This window comes from Arachis hypogaea, chromosome 20 (genome assembly GCF_003086295.3).
Source record: "Arachis hypogaea cultivar Tifrunner chromosome 20, arahy.Tifrunner.gnm2.J5K5, whole genome shotgun sequence".
Taxonomy (NCBI): domain Eukaryota; kingdom Viridiplantae; phylum Streptophyta; class Magnoliopsida; order Fabales; family Fabaceae; genus Arachis; species Arachis hypogaea.
Genome location: NC_092055.1, coordinates 116466671 through 116482806, shown reverse-complemented (window position 1 = coordinate 116482806; position 16136 = coordinate 116466671).

Genomic DNA, 16136 nt, shown 5'->3' with positions numbered 1-16136 from the left:
ATTCCTATCCCTCTTACAGATTATATCAAGATAAAGGCGAGGGTGCAGTAAACCATAACTAAAACAATACAGAGCATCACAACAACAATTAAATAAGCTCTTCGTAACTTCTGCGCCCATATCCTGAAAGGGGAAAAATGTAAGGGGGTGAGAACATCATCCTCGAAAGGGTTCTCAGTAGAGGGTTTTTGGGAATTACTGTAATAGGATACATGAAGATAACCGCACCAGTGATTCATAACCGTCTTATGCCTCCTTTCAAAAACAACGGTTTACAATGAAAGTAAAGTCGGAAATCTTTTCGGAAAGAAGAACGGTTCAATTCTCAAAAACTCAAAAGCCTTTCAAAACGGTTTATCTATGCGGAACCAAAATAGCCTTTCATAATTTTATTCCAAACCAGAAACACAAAAGTGAAATCAACCATCGATTCACCTCATTCCAACCACGGCCCTAGGCCCAAACAATCCAACCAGCAACCAATCACCACAGTCCAACAGAGTCCCAGTAGCAAACACAAATAGAAGGATGCAAGCACAAACAAACAGTTATTGCAAGTAGAACAATTAGCAATTAGTCACATAGGCAAACCAAGTATAATATACACACCCAAACAATGTCACATAAATGCATATGATGCATGCCTGTCCCTAGTGGCTGATGATATCATCTGTCGATTACCAAGCCAACCCGACGTGTTCGGTAGCTAACCCGGACACAGTCTCTCTGTTGCGCTTTATTATCATTAGAGGGTATCTGCGCCCTGTCGCCATTAGAGGGTATCTGCGCCCTGTCGCCATTAGAGGGTATCGGTGCCCTGTCACCCTTACAACCAGAGAGAAAACACAAGCATACTCGCATACAACATTCATCTCAGCCATCCGACTTAAATTCACAATTCATTCGATTGCATACATGCATTTATACTCAACCATGGATCACCATCCATCTCAGCCATCCGGCTCACGGTTCAATCCAGAACCATCCAATTTATCAATAAATACAGCCCTTCGGCTTAAGTTCATAATTCATAATCAGCCATACGACTCACAACTCATTCGACAATCAGCCATAGTTCAATAGCATACACGGCCATTCCGGCTCACAACAAAGCAACACTTCCACCATTCAACATCATCAAATTCATAAAACCGGCATTTAAGCCATAAATCACTTTTCTCAAGCCATTTCACTTTGAAATCAAATTTCAACTCTTTTTAGCCTTGGCTTTAAAGATCTCATTTCTCAAATCATCTCAGGCTCACAAGCCAAATTTACTCAAAGTGAGTTCCCTTTTTAAAACAAAGCCACTCTCGGCATTCTCTTTCCAAAACTTCCAAAACCATGGAAAGTTAAAGATTTATTTTGGGAACATTCAAAATCACCCATCCCACAATGGGATTTTATAACAAAGTTTCTTGACAGAGTCTCAAGTCTTTAGGGGAGAATAGCATAACTCATTTCGCCGAATTCATTTAAAATCATTAAAACCTTGGCTTTCCGATTTGAGTAATAAAATAGGATCTAAGCCAAACCGAGTCACGTAATCATTTACTTCTTTCAAAGCCGTTTCCTTTACTTAGGCAAAACCAGCTTCAACCCCCATGATAAATTCTAAAGCGTTTCAACTGTTCAAAATTGTTTTAGTCTTGCAAAAGTTCAGAGTTCAAAGAGTACTTAAAACCTTTCTCAAAACATTTCAAAATAAAACTTGTCAATAGACATTCAGGTTCTTTCAAAGTCATTGAAACTTCTTTAATTGAAACCCCCAAGTCAAATTCAAAGGCATAAACCCTTTTCGCATTCAATCAGCTTTAAAACACAAGTTTCATCTAAATAACTTTCTCTTGAAAGAGATACAATGCCTTTCTTAAGAAGCAAGACTAAATCACAATTTCCTCTTTACTAACTCATTTCGAAAGCATGAATCATCCTTTTCTTGATAATTCAAATAAAATAGCAAAAGTCTTTAACTCATCATTTTCCAGACAACATTTCAATAAAGACTCGGATTTTATAGAAATTTCGGCAGCACCTCCCCTAAAACTTGGACTTTTGCCACCCGGTTCGGGTCCCAACTAAACCGTTTCTCATTCCTTTTCAACAGCTCAAAACCATAAATCAATTCAAAAGCAAGCTAAATCCAACAGTCGCCTCAATGGCATACCTCAAGGAAACCATTTCAAAAATCAACTCAATATCAACCGATTTAACTCATTTATAAAGCTTTAAAGAATCGGTTCCGCAATAAATCATTTATCAAAACCAGAGCAATTAAAGCGACCTAGGCTGGATTTCAAGAGCATTCTATCTTTCACATCATCAAATAATTGACTCAATTCAAACCAATCCTCAACGGATTAAACTCATTTCAAATATTTAAAGAATCAACTTCAAACATTACATTTCACAAGCCACACAACAATTCAGCCAAGCCAACATCCATAATCGTTCGAGTCAATCAAATAATACATAAGGCTGATACAATCACTAATTACACCATATCTCACATCAGTATCCATATGTAATAATTCCAATAATAAACTGTAGTTTTCGGAAAGCGCCCCTACCTCAAAATGCAAATCCATAACCCAAATGCCTCATCAAGTCCTTTTTGTCTCAAACCGAACTGGCGGCAACCAAAACCTCAGCTCCAAGCCACTTTCGCAACAGTCTCAACAACTCTAATCGCAACATACAACAACCGAAACTCAATCTTATAGCAATTAACGCCACAAACCTCAGCGTATGATAACAGAACGGTAACTAAAGGGCTTTCAAATCGAAACGCTTACCGAACTAAAGAAAGAGCGGCTGAACCGAAACAGCAGTGGTCTCTGAACCGGTTTGGCGGTAGCCCCGGCAGCCACCTCCAGCGGCTGCGGTGACCCGACTCCGGCAACGGTGACTGAAACCAACATGCCGCAACAATAAAACTCCAGAATCTCATAAGAAACGAAAAACAAATTCGAAACCCTTACCGGCATACTTTTTCCGGCGACGGCAGCAGGGTCTCAAGCGACAGAAATGGCCAGAAGCTCTGGCAGCGGTCCCGGAAGTCACAGAACCATCCCCGGCGGTCAGAATCACAGAGATGCAGCTCCCTTCTCCGGCAGCGACACCGGCGGCGGCCTGAACCCATTGACATCATCAGAACAGTCGGCGATGACCAGCGACGCGATGAACACCGCGACAGCCACAGTAGCAGCGGCGTCGCAGCAGCGGACCCCTCTTCACAGCGACCCAGCGGTGGCGGTTCTGGAGGAACGGCGACGGCAGCTCAGCAACGGCGATGACAGCAGCGTCGCCTTCCCCTCGCGCGAGCACGCGCGCTCCTTCTTTCTCGTGTCGGGCTCCTGCATCGCATCCCTCACGCTCGCAGTCCTGGGTTCAGCGCGGTTCAAAGGTGATCGACGGCGAGGTGCGGCGGTCAAACAGCGCCTCCTTCCTCTCCTGTTCTTGATCCGAACGGCGGTGACAAGGAGGATTCGACGGTGGCAACCTGCAGACACGGCGCCTTCCTCTCTTCGCACGTACCCCTCTCTTGGTTCTCCATCATCGGCGACAAGGAAAACTGACGGCGACGTCAGCACAGTCACGCGGAACGGCAGGGTGTGGGTCAACGGCGGACGCGATTCCATCTCTCTCTATCCGCGAGTCCCCTCTCTGTTTCCCCTCTTCTCTTCTTTGAACCCCTCCTTTTGCTTCGTTTGTTTCTTCCTTTCTTTTCCTTTTTGCCTCTGCATGTGGGTGTCTAGGGTAGAGGGGCAGCAGCTGCTGCTGCTGAGTGTGAGTGAAGGAAACCGGGTCGGTTAGCGGGTCACTAGGTTAGGGTTTCATTTTCAAAAATTAGGGTTAGGGGCATTTTAGTAATTTCACTAAAAAATAGGGATAATATAGTAATTAGAAATAAATTCTAATCCAATAATAATAATATATAAAATACTATTTGTTCATCAACTCTACAATTATTTTCAATAAAATGCCCAAATCAAATAATAAGAAATAATATACTTAATTTCTTCATTTTCCAAAATAGCAGTATTAATATTTAAAATATTACTTATCCAATCCAAATCATATAAAATAATTATTATTTTATAACTATCAACTTTATAATTCAAATATAGAAAATAATCCAATAATTATAAAATTGGATAATAATCATAGCTTATCTCAAATCCAATAAATCAAAACTTGCCTTAATTATCTTTAATAAAATAATTTCTGAAATTAAGGCTATAAATAACCATATGATTTTGAGACTTGATCATAATAAGACTTTTCAAAAGTTCTGGGTCTTACAACTGTTATCACAAAAACATGTCTTCGAGAGGGAGAGGTAGGAGGCCGAGCAAGGGAAGAGATAGATCTACCATCAATGTCACAAGCGAATCGACAGAGCCTTGTATAAATGTCATGGACAAGAATAGGACAAAGCAGAGGAAAAGAATGCTAAAACAAATAATAGATACATCATCAAGGTAACCGATCCAACTTTATTCTACAACTGAATATGGTCGTTATATTATGATAGGTCTATGTGAATAATAGATCTAAGCCCAATTTTTTATTTTTCTTAACATTAATTTAATTCTTAATTATTATCCCGTACTATTTAATATAATAGAAAAAAACCGTTTTATTATTTATTAGTACATATCTTTAGTACAAGATTTTAAACATTTTCCCAAATTTTGTAGATTGTTTTTAATTACAATTTTTAAATCATGAATCACTCATCCCTGTGTAATAATTATTCTGCAACATAACTCATTGAAAAATGTATTAGATTAATATTTTAGCGTATGTTTCGTGAAGAATGATGTAATCATTTTTTCAACTTCAAAAAGCTACACTACTCATATATGTTCCATGTTTATGACTATGCATATATTAGAATAAAAACTATTTATATGTTTATGCTTTTAATTTTATTATTTTCGATATTGTAATGCTTAAAAGATATAAACTGTATTTTTTTAGTTAAAAAGAAAAAAATAAAGTACCTTCTTTGTGATAAATTTTTTATACGAATTAATTTTCATTAAATTTTATGTACTCTTTAGAATATGATATTAGGGTTTATTAATTGTAAGATACAAGACTTTTAAAAAGTCCTAGGAATGAAAGATACAAGATTTTTAAAAAGTCCTATTTTGAACTAATCTCAAATCATATATTTATTTACAGTTTCAATTTCAAAAGTAAGACTTTTTAAAAGTCTTGTATCTTACATTAAAAAGAATTTTTGAAATTGAAACTGTAAATAAATATATGATTTGAGATTAGTTTAAAATAGGACTTTTTAAAAGTTTTGTATCTTACATTAAACTATAAATAAATATATGATTTAAGATTAGTTCAAAATAGCAAGGTTGCAAGAACCAGACCGGTAAAAAAATTGGTGAGGTCACTGGTTCAATGATTCACTGGTTCGATCGGGGTTCAACCGGGGTTCAACCGGTTTAATTAAATATTAAATAAAATTATTAAAAAACCTAAAAATAATTTTAAATATATAAATTCAATAATTTCTAACTTAATAAAATTTAAAATTTCACATAAATTATCCATTACTTAATATTAGAGGTTCACAAACAACTTTAAACATCAAAGTTTATAACTAAACAAAAAAAATGCACATAATGACAAACCCATATGTTCTACATTCAAAAGAAACAATTACTAGCAAGTTTTCAACTAATCAAAGGTGCAACTCATCAAAAATCATAATTATCATTAAGTGTTCCAACTAAGAACACTCACGTTGTTGTTCAACTGAGATTTGATTATATTATCCAAATCAGAAGTACAATGAAGGTGACTCGTTATAATAGATTGTTAATAATGGAACGCATTCAACATTCCACCTCGTCCTGCAGACCACAATTTAGCACAAATAATGAGGTTTTGCAACTAAGCATTAGGTTTAACCATGAATTACATGTGGAAACGTACCAAAGAATGTTAGAAACATAAAGCAAGCTAAACGAAAAAATTTCCAAAACAATGTCATTGCTTTCGAGGCTATGAATGGCTGCTGGTCAAGGATGTTATGCACATAAAACATTAAACATGTTTGCCACATGAACCCGCCAATGGTACCATGATGTAATGAACATTTGGGTCTTCTAGTCATCTGCTTATCTCAATACCAGAGGAGCAGGAAATTACCGATGCAGAACAAGAAGGCAAAATGGTGACAACGCCATATTTTTTTATTTTAACTTCATTTTTTGGAGATGGAAGGTTTAACCGATTCTACAACCACCTGTTTTAAAAGAAGAAATCATGAAGCAGCAACCAAAATCATGTAATCCAGCATGAACAAATAAATAATTCATCAACCAAAATCATGAAGCAGCAACTCATTTCATCATGAACAAATCATGAACAGATACCAAATCATGAACAGCAACTCAAACATAATTTTTCTGATGACCTCATCATGAATCCAGATAACAAATCATGAACAGATACCAAATCATGAATCCAGATAACAAAACATGAATACAGATAACAAATCATGAACAAAAAAATTATAAAATCAAGCACAGATAACAAATCATGAAAACGAATAAGAACAGAGGATTACCGACGGCGAGTAACGGTAACGAAGGAGGAGGCGAGCTCGGCGACGACGAAGAGGGGCTGTGGGATGGCGAAGAGGGGCTGCTTGATCGTGGCCCCTGGGTGCTTTCTCTTCTGCCCGTGGTGGCTATGCTGATTGCTGTGCTTTCTCTTGGAGTCTTGTGAGAGTGTGAGACTGAGATTAGGATTAGGGTTTGCACTTCGTTGCGTTTAGCTTTTTTTTTAATTACCTTTAAAACGAGGTCATTTAGCAGTTTAATATCCAAACCAAAAACCGCTAAAAAACCATACGGTTCTCCCGGTTCACTGGTTAGTCGCCGATTCGACCGGTTTTCTCATCGATTTTTTGCCAGGCGAATTCTGACCTTACCCGGACCGGCTAGGTGACCGGTTCCCATTTTTCTGGTTGAACTGACCGGTCCGGTTCAGTTTTCAGAACCATGCAAAATAGGACTTTTTAAATGTCTTGTATCATACATTAATTATTTTGTATCTGTTGATGCTTTAAATATATGTTCGTAATTTGTGTGTTATGTGCAACATTTATAATACAGCTTTCATGAAAGTTTAAATACGGGTAACAAGAAACAAAAGGAGGTGAACTCACCCCTTAACAAAAACCAATCTCAACACGTTGAAGCTCACTCACCACCCAAATACAACCAGTACCACCACGAGCGTGAAATTATTTTTACTAATGCAGTTGATAAGATGACAACAGCCATAACCTCTCTGATGAAAATCCTCGAAAAACAAACACAAATGGCTTATCCATTGTACGCTGTTAATAGAACTAGATCGGACAATCCGCACATAGAAAATTTAGCTATTAATAACATGACAAATATCAATAATTCAAAAACTGATAAAAAGTTGACATAGATAAAATAATGAGCAAATTCATTCGATCCAACGAATGTCATAAAACCATTGTACAACCCACCCTACACAAATTCTTACCTAGCAATAATTCTGATATGCACGCAAACGATGTTACTCTCAAAGATCTCTTCAAACCAAATGTCTCCCCACGAAGATCATCTGAATATGATTGGAATTCAAATATGGGAATATATATTGGTAAAAAGGGTACCTCATCATTTGCGTTGCCGCGATGTTCATGTGGCCTGAAAATTCCACAGGTTTGTGTAAAAAATATGAACTTGTATTGTAATGACATTGTTTAGTATTACTGTTTTTAATTTTATTGTTTAATTACAAATGATGATGACTTCGTGTTTGCGGTGGATGCCTATTAATTTTAGACCACCGAAGGACATGATTCTAACGACAGATGAGCTTGCTTGTGCCGCTCATTTTTTGCTCGGATTTAAAGTTCCAAGTTAATCGGTAAATCCTTATAACACTATTCGATTTGATGCAAGTCTATTTTATACTTTGGTAACAACAATTTTCTTAACTAAATATTTGCATTTGTAGTCGTATAGGGATGAAGTACTGGTGTCAACTCGTACCTCATATGTAAATAGAGAAAGTTTAGCCACGTTAATTCCAGGAGAACAAGTCATCCAAGATGTAAATATTTATTTTTATTATTTAACATGAAAAGTACAAAATGTTAATGTTATGTATCGTAAGATTAAAAATATACAAATGTATTCGTTTGTAGGTTATAGATTCTCTTACTTGCATTTTCACACCAGAGCATAAAAAGCTTAACAAATTGTCATCCGTATGATTTCTGCCAACAACCTTTTCGGTAAGTTTCAGAACAAAAATACCCCGAGAAAATTTGTATTTGATATTTTGTTTGGTTTAAGTTTCAAGAAGCATATGAATAATTTGATGTCATGTTTTTTTATGACAATATAATCAGCAACTAACACTTACATGATCCAGACCACCCAATCAACTAAGAGAACAATATGCAGATAACTACATGTATAAGATTGAGTATTTGTCATGGGTAAGTTCTTTAATTTTTAGTAAATAAAATATGATTTATTTAATCCAAATTGTATGTTTATCTTAATAGCATAGACTCACAATCCTCATTATTTTGTAAATAAGTAGATTTTTGTCCCCATCAACGACCTCAATGAGCATTGGTTCCTGATGATTGTAGACATGAAAAAAGAAAAGATCTTTGTACTTGATTCTTGTAAAATACCAGACAGAAACTATGGTAGGCTATTATCAGTTGAAACTATGGTAAGTAGTCCAATTTTATTTTTTTAAAAGTAAAATTAGTTTTTCAACTTTTATTCTTTATTAATTTTGAATGTTTTGTATATAACGAACAAAAAAACACCACATCGTTTGAAATTACGATTTGAGTTTGTATTTTAAGATCATTGCTATATTCGATTTGTAAGTGATTTAGTAGTTTGTTTAATTCGAAATTAAGGTTCATTTGTTAACACTATCGAATTAATAATTTTTAAATTTTTTATAATCTAACCATTTTAGACAGGTAATAAAAATCAACCCATTACATTGCTTACACTACACAGTATCCAACCATATTTTATGTCACACAGGCTATATTCATTGAACAAATGTTAGAACACAAACTTTCTACAATTCTAGTGAAATCACTGTACCTCGGATATCTAAGTTTCGTATCGTGGAACCGTCTGACCTGCCACAACAGAGTAAAGGCTCGTAAGTAATATTATTTTAAAAAAGTTTTTACTTTCATGTCTATTAAGTTTGTTATGTCCGAATCATGTGTTCGGTTAAACTAATAAAGTAGTACAATCACACATTTAACTAAACAGTAATGACTGTGGTATCTAGATTGCTTAACGAATGAAAGAGTGCGAGTGAACTGATAATTTTGGCATCACGGTAACTAATCTTATTCATTTTCTAAATTTTTTTATTATTATTAGGAAAAATTGTAATGTGTCTAAGTGTATATATATATATATATATATATATATATATATATATATATATATATATATATATATATATTATTCTATTGGAAAATTATCCCGTATACCTTTTCAAATGAGTGGAATATCGTATGTCTTGTACGAATAAGTTACCAATGCTCTATTTGTCTTATAGTGAATGATAGAAGGACCAAAATAATCCTACTTTTATGAATATATTCTCACAAATAACCGGCTCAGAAACGTAGTTGTCTAGTCGAGGAGTAATGGATAAAGTAACGTGTAAAAGTGAGTTTGGAGTTGTTGGACATAAACTATTTTTTTGGCTTGGTAACTTGTAGGTGTAAGTTTGGGGGTGGTATTAAATGAGACCATCTCCAGCAGGGAACTCATCCCAGTTCTTGTTTATGGCCCACCTGTCATAAAAAGTAACTCCACATCAACTTTTGCGTCATAAACAGTAAATAGGAACTCAAAACATCTCTCTCTTCTCCATTAGGAGGAACTAACTTTAGTCCCTGTTGTGGTCCCACTTAATTAATTAATTAATTAAAATACTTGAAATTAATGTAATTAATTTTTTTAATAATATAATTTAAATTTATTAAATTTAAAAATAGTTCACTATTAAAAGATATTAATATTAAATAAATTCATATATAATAATAATAATACATAATATATAATTCGGGGTTACACTAATTTGTAAAATTACTTAATGCAAAGAAAAACACAATTAAGCTTTATAGTTGACGACAAGCATTGTGAAATTACCATATGTGTTCCATCAAGTCCTCTTTCAATTGTCTATGCTGCTGCCTATTTCGAAGTTGGGCATTTCTTTGGAGAAATTGATGGTATGGTGCGAAATCTTCTTCTCCCAGCTGAGGTTGTGATAAGCCATTTTCGACATCATCATACTCTAAGCCTTGAGCAAATTTTCCTGCATAAGTGTCTCTTTCATCCTCAACAATCATATTATGCAATATAATACAAGCTCTCATTATGTTGGCAAGCTTCTTCTTTTCCCAAAAACGAGCTGGACCACGTATAATTGCAAAGCGTGCTTGCAACACTCCGAATGCTCGCTCCACATCTTTTCTTTGCCCTTCTTGGTATTGTGCAAATAACTTGCGTTTCTCCCCTTGTGGCTTTGAGATTGATTTGACAAATGTGGCCCACTCAGGATAAATACCATCTGCTAAATAGTATCCCATAGTATAATTATTACCATTAATAGTATAATTTACCTCCGGAGCATGATCGTTTAGAATATCATCGAACACTGGAGAACCGTCTAACACGTTGATATCGTTATTTGAACCAGAAACTCCAAAGAACACATGCCATATCCAAAGGTCTGAAGATGCTACAACCTCAAGTACTATGGTTGCAACCCCACGATAACCACTCATGTACATATCTTTCCACGCCTTTGGACAATTTTTCCATTGCTAATGCATGCAGTCAATGCTACCCAACATCCCAGGGAAGCCACGACCCTCCGCCATTTGTAGCAGGCGTTGTACGTCATTTGGTTTGGGTTTTTGCAAGTATTCATCCTCGAACACCGAAATGACACCTTCAACAAATTTTTCCAAGCATTCAATTGTAGTGCTCTCGCCTATGCGCACATAATCATCAACAGCACCAGCTCCTATGCCATATGCTAACATCCGTATCGCAGCGGTACATTTCTGGAGTGGCGACAAGCCTCTTCTTCCAGATGCATCAACCCTCTGTTGGAAATACGGATAGACGTTTGAGAGAGCATCTATTATCCGAATGAACACATGTCTTCTCATTCAAAATCTCCGTCAGAAAATGTCAGCATTATACACCGGTTCATCTGCAAAGTAATCTTGAAAAAGGCGATCATGTCCTGCTTCTCGATCTCTGTTGATCCATCTACGAGTAATTGGGTTAGAGCTTCTATTGATATCTTCTTCTTCTGAATCTTGGAGTAAACACTCATCGATCCAATTATCTATGACTGTGTTATCTTGCCGTCTTCTTTTGCCATACAAAGCCTCATTAAACATATCATCAAAATTTCTAGCCATATTTAGAAATGTAATTTTTAATTCTCTTTCGAGGTGAGAAACAAGAGTTGAAGTGGAGTTGTAGAGTCATTGATAGTTGATATTTATAAGTGTGTCTGCAATAAGTACCTTAACGGCTAGTTAACGGCTAGTTTTGCAACGGTCATTTTCATGAACAATTAGGACACAATAATATTTGTAAGACCTAGAACTTTTGAAAAGTCTTATTATGATCAAGTCTCAAATCATATGGTTATTTATAGCCTTAATTTCAGAAATTATTTTATTAAAGATAATTAAGGCAAGTTTTGATTTATTGAATTTGAGATGAGTTATAATTATTATCCAATTCTATAATTATTGGATTATTTTCTATATTTGAATTATAAAGTTGATAGTTATGAAATAATAAGGATTTTATATGATTTGGATTAGATAAGTAATATTTTAAATGTTACTATTGCTATTTTGGAAAAATGAAGAAATTAAGTATATTATTTAATTATTTGATTTGGGCATTTTATTGAAAGTAATTTGTAAAAATTGATGAACAAATAGTATTTTCTATATACATCTAGTGTTGGATTTAATTTGGGTTTCAATTACTCTATTCCCTAATTTTAGTAAAGTTACCAAAGTGCCCTTAACCCTAATTTTTGAAAATGAAACCCTAACCCATGACCCGGTTCCATTTAGCCACACCCCCAACCTTTCCTTGCTCTCAGCAGCGGCAACACACGCTGAGTTTCCTCTGTGTTCCTAAAAGAATGAATCAAACAAAGAAAGAAAATAAACGAAGGGGAAGGGGAAAAGCAGGGAAGAGGAGAGGAGAAAAGGAATGACGTCACCGGCGGGCATCACTACCGCCGCGCCGTTGTGTTGCCGTTGTAGGAAAGGAAGCCGCGATCCATTGCCACGGGATGGAGGAGAGAACGCGCGCGCAGGGGGAGGAAGGGTCCAGCCTCGTCGCGCCGCCTCTACTGTCTGTGCTACCGTCGTCGTCCAAGCTCGTCACCGCCAGTTGCGTCATCGCCGTCTCTGCCCAGCGCCGCCGCAGATGATGGGTCGCCGAGAACTGCCACCGCTGCTGCCGTCTTCGTGGGGCTTGAGTTGCTGCGGTCGCTCCTCGCCGTGAAGCCCGTCGCGAGCGCCGCTGTCAGCATCGTGCTCCCTGGTGCCGTCGAGGAGCCACTGTGACTGCCACCCTCTCTGCCGCCGAGGTCCTCCACCACTGGGTACAGAGAAGGGCATCACCGTGCAAATCAAAGAAAGGAGATGCCTTTCTGCCTTTGCTCCTGGGTTTTGGAATCTGATCAGGACGCCGCTGCCACCATCTGAGCTCGCTGCTGCTGATGATGGTAAGCCCAAACCGCCGCTGGCAAAAAGGGGTTCAGGCCGCTGCAGGTGTCGCCGCTGGAGAAGGGAGCTGCGCCTCTGTGTTCCTGGCAGCCGGGAGTGGTTCCGTGACTTCTGGGACCACCGCCGAAGCCTCTGGCTGTTTCTGCCGTCACCGGAGAATCCTGCCAGTAAGGTTTTAAGTATCGGGTTTCGTTTCTCCTGAGTTTTCGGAAACGTTACAATCACTGTATATTGATTTCAGTCGCCGGAGTCTGATCATCGTTGTCGCCTAAGATGGCTTCTGGGGCTGCTGCCGAACCGGTTCGGAGACCGCCGCTGTTTTGGTTTAGCCGTTCCTTCGATTCGGTAAGCGTTTCGATCTGAAAGCCCTCTAGTTACTGCTCTATTATACGTTGAGGAGTTGTAGCATTTGTTGTTATGAGAGTTAATCTCGGTTATTATATATTGCGATTAGAGTCGTTGTGGTTGCTGAGAAAACGGTTTGGAGCTGAGGTGTTGGTAGCCGGGATTTTGATTGTTGACTTCGGGTCGAGGCGGAAAGGACTCTGTGACGCGTTTGAGTTATGGAATTTGCGTTTTGGGGTAGGGGCGCTTTCCAAAAACTATGTTTTATGTATTGGAATTATTACATATGGATACTGGTGCAAGATATCGTGTAATTGGTGATTGTATCTGCCTTGTGTATTATTTGATTGACTCGAATGACTATGGATGTTGGTTTGGCTGAATTGTTGTGCGGCATGTGAAATGTAATGTTTTGAAGTGATTCTTTAAAGATTTGAAATCTAAGTTTAATCCGTTGAAGATTGATTTGATTTGAGTCAATTATTTGATGATGTGAAAAGTCGAATGCACTTTTGAATTCAGCCTGGTTTACTTTAATTGACTTGATCTTGGACAAATGATTTGTTACTGAACCGTTTCTTTAAAGCTTTGGAAATGAGTTAAATCGGTTGATATTGAGTTGACTTTGAAATGGTTTTCTTGAGATATGCCACTGAGGCTACTGTTGGATTTAGCTTGCTTTGAATTGATTTCTGGTTTTGAGCTGTTGAAAAGGAATGAGAAACGGTTGAGTTGACTTTGAAATGGTTTTCTTGAGATATGCCTTGAGTTTGACTTATTTAGAAATGAACTATTTTACTGTTTGAATCACTGAAGGAAAGAATGATGCTCTAATATTGATTTCAATATAAAAAGGAGCTTTTAGTGATTTCAAAGGAATCTAGACTTTTGATTGAGTAATTAAGTTTGAGGCATTTTGGAAGAGTTTGAAAAATAGGTTCCAAAAAGAAACCTGAAAGTGGTTTGATTCAAATGAACCGGTTCCTTTTCAAATGAGTTGATTTTTGGACCGGGTTGGAACTTGTGATTTTGTATGGTCGGTTTCATAATAAATTCAGTTTTATTTACTTGAACCGAGAATCCATGATTTTAAGAGTTTCAATGAATTTTAAGGAATTGATATAGGTTGACCTTCCCTAAAGACTTGGGACTCTGCCAAGGAACGTTTGTTATAACATCCCATTGTTGGATGGATGATTTTGAATGTTTCCAAAATGAATCTTTAACTTTCCATGGTTTTGGAAGTTTTGGAAAGAGAATGCCGAGAGTGGCTTTGTTTTAAAAAGGGAACTCACTTTGAGTAAATTTGGCTTATGAGCCTGAGATGATTTGAGAAACGAGATTTCTACAGCCAAGGCTGAAAAGAGTTGAAACTTGATTTCAAAGTGAAGCGATTTGAGAAAAAGTGATTTATGGCTTAAATGCCAGTTTTATGAATTTGATGATGTTGGATGGTGGAAGTGCTGTTTTGTTATGGGCCGGAATGGCTGTGTATGATTATGAATATTGGCTGGTTCTGGATTGAACCGTGAGCTGGAATGGCTGTGTATGATATTGATTTATGGCTGATTGCCGAATGAGTTATGGGCCGTATGGCTGACTATGAATTATGAATTTAAGCCGGATGGCTGAGATGGATGTTGATCCATGGCTGGGACTGAATGAATATATGCTTGAGATACCTGGGTAGTAGCAAGGGTTGTGGTTCGTCCCACTTGCTCCAGGTCAGAGATTGTGATGCCTGGGTAGTAGCGGTAGTAGTGGTGATTCCACTCGCTCCAGGTTGAGATTTTAAACACCCGCCTGGGTAGTAGCCGCAGTAGTGGTTATTCCACTGGCTCTGGGTTGAGCGGGCAGTAGCAAGGGGGTTGTAGCTCAAACCTACTTGCTCCGCGATGGGTGTTTCTGTCCATGGTTAGCTACCAGGACGTGTCGGGTTGGCTATATAACCGACAGATGATATCATCAGCCACTAGGGACAGGCATGCATCATATGCATCTATGTGACATTGTTTGGGTGTGCATATTGTACTCGGTTTGCCTATGTGATTAATTGCTAATTGTTCTACTTGCAATAACTGTTTGTTTGTGTTTGCATCTTCCTATTTGTGTTTGCTACTGGGACTCTGTTGGATTGTGGTGATTGGTTATTGTTGGATTATTTGGGCCTAGGGCTGTGGTTGGAATGAGATGAACCAATGGTTGATTTTGGTTTTTTTTTTTTTGTTTCTGGTTTGGAATAAAATATGAAAGGCTATTTTGGTTCAGTTTAGATAAACCTCTTTGAAAGGATTTTTGATGTTTTGAAAATTGAACGGTTCCTCTTTCAGAAAAGATTTCCGACTTTACTTTTATTGTAAACCGTTGTTTTTGAAAAGAGGCATAAGACGGTTATTAATCACTGGTACGGTTTATCTTCATGTATCCTATTACAGTAATTTCCAAAAACCCTCTACTGAGAACCCTTTCGAGGATAATGTTCTCACCCCCCTACATTTTTCCCCTTTCAGGATATGGGCGCAGAAGTTACGAAGAGTTTATTTAATTGTTGTTGAGATGCTCTGTATTGTTTTAGTTATGTTTATTGTACCCTCGCCTTTATCTTGATATAATCTGTAAGAGGGATAGGAATTGTGTTGGGTAATGCTTGTAAAGTTATTTATATATATTTATGTATATATATGGATGTACTCTTTGTGAGTTGTTGTAAGTTGTATGGTATTTATGGATGTACGTTATCGAACGAAAGTATTTTTGGGAACGGTATTGCGGTTTAAAGTTTTAAACAGGCTCATATTTTAGTATTAAATAATATATGTGTCGTCGTAATGTCCGAGCTATCACAGTCGCGCAGCCGGAAGCGGGAGCTTTGGTAGTTAGGATGTTACATTATGGTATCAGAGCAGTCCTTCCTATAGAGCCTGAAGAATGGACC